At 28.4% G+C, this 2087-nt stretch overlaps 1 protein-coding gene across 3 annotated transcripts in view; it reads right to left on the reverse strand.

The window, feature by feature from the left end:
* The window catches only part of LOC106683743 (N-deacetylase and N-sulfotransferase sfl), a gene marked incomplete at its 3' end in the record, with an annotated part of 703925 nt that overhangs the window by 491955 nt on the left and 209883 nt on the right, over positions 1-2087 (reverse strand). For all 3 annotated transcript variants that reach the window (XM_067044629.1, XM_067044627.1, XM_067044628.1), the window contains 1 exon segment: positions 1998-2069.

Raw genomic sequence — 2087 nt, forward strand, 5'->3', positions numbered from 1 at the left:
TTATTACACTGGCATTACCATACTATATCATACATTAAATCCATCGTCACATGAAAAATGATCTTCGATCCTAAACTTATAATTTTTTTAGCAATCATAAAAAGTTGCTATAAAATAAATGATAAAAATTAAATAATACATAGTCGAACAGTTTTATTTTTATGAGTTATAAATAACCATTGCTCCGGAAGATTAAATGGACATAAGATCGAAAGGCTAGCAGAGGAAAATACTAGCAAGGTATCTTGAAGTAGTTTCTCAGTAATGGCCCTACTCGGAATAGTAGAAGTGGGTAATTGCACAGGCCTCTTCCAGCTCCAATGGTTCCAGGAACCTCCGGCAGCTACACTGTTCGAGGGTGATAAATGGTGTTGCGAGGGATCCAAGAGGCATGATGGCGTCTTGAAAATTGGAAAAATAACAGGGAACCTACCGCAGTGAAATAGGATGTGGAGAGAACTCTGCTGGTAAACAGGAACAGTTTAAAAATATATTAAATTAATATTGTTGAAAATAATAGGGATCTAGTAATTTTATTTTATCATTTTAAATATACCGACATTTCGACCCAAAAGACGTAATGTAATGTTGACGTTAGAGTAAAATTTAAGAAAAAAATATAAGAGATAAGATTTACAGATAATACTGAAAAATATATATATATATATGTATATATATATACAAAATGAAATAATAGTAAAATAAAATTATAATATAACATATAAAATGAAAGTGACATAAATCAAATACAGGGAAAAAGCAGATAACGATACTAGATAGTGATAAGACCTGTAGATAGTAGTACTATTGTTAAATAATACTGAGCTCAATGTGATTACATAAATTTTAACAAAGCAGAATTCAATTTTAAAGATAACAGTTACATATTCTTACCAGCTATGTTGGGTAGTAGATACTAAAAAAAAACATTTTTAGTATAAATGAAGGCTGGGTAGAGTTCCAACTGCTATAGGTTAATTTTGGCAAATGAAACCATATAAAAAAACTAATTTTTAAAATTAATACAATAAACAAAAGCAAATACATCTGCGGATAAAATTACTACGTATCTGACATATTGCTCTACCTAACAGGAGAACAAAGTCGATAACTTGTTAACTCTATCAACTTCCTCACGATGGATACCGAAGTATGTAACTATCAACACTTATTTTATCAATATTAGTTGTATTTCTTATCTATAGTAAGTTTTATTTCAACTTTAGCCCTGAAGATGGCCCTCATAAATGAGTCGAAACGTCGTCTATGATAAAATGTAAGCTTGAAGTATCTTTAAACCTTTAAAAAAAAAAATAAACGAGAATATTTCAAAAGAATTATATAAGTATCCTACAAAAATTTGCTTCTGACGAGATGTTTCTAGAGAGATGTATTCACTTATTTTTCTTTTTTTAATACTACGTAACAGAAAAAAATTCTTTTTATTAAATGTATCAACCAATTTCTAAAGTTAAGTTGGAAACCAAATTTTAAAATCCATATTTATGACATTATGTCGCTATTTCTGTTTAGTACAAAAATTAAATAAAAAATAAATTTACTGATGTATGTTATGTTCCACACCGACCAACATCTTACAAATTTAATCTAGTCAACAATTTATTCATAATATACCTGGAACTTAAAGGAAGAATCACTAATTTATAAATTTCATACTTTTCGTAATTAGAAATTATAATAATATCGGATTTGTAAATGTTTCCGTTAGAAAAATGCACTGAAAGACATTATAGATTCTCAAATTTATGAATAAAATTATTAAGCTCGATTTATTAAAAACGAACAAATGTAAAAGGTGTACTGAGAAAAAAAATCAGGTAGAATTCAACATTACTTCAAAAATACTAACAGCCAAAGAAGCCATAAGTTAAGTACCCGGATTAAAAAAATCTGGAATGTTTCGTTGAATATATCATAGCTACTACCTCGCATTATAATAATAAATTAACAACAATAATTAGTAATGATTAACTTACAAGTTCAAAAGAAGTAATATTCACAATCAATCCAACGCTTGCCCCCACTTGAAAAGGTGTCGGAAGGTTAACCTGTAACAAAAAAAAAAT

This window comes from Halyomorpha halys, unplaced genomic scaffold (assembly GCF_000696795.3).
Source record: "Halyomorpha halys isolate HHAL.00 unplaced genomic scaffold, Hhal_1.1 Scaffold511.1, whole genome shotgun sequence".
Taxonomy (NCBI): Eukaryota; Metazoa; Arthropoda; class Insecta; order Hemiptera; family Pentatomidae; genus Halyomorpha; species Halyomorpha halys.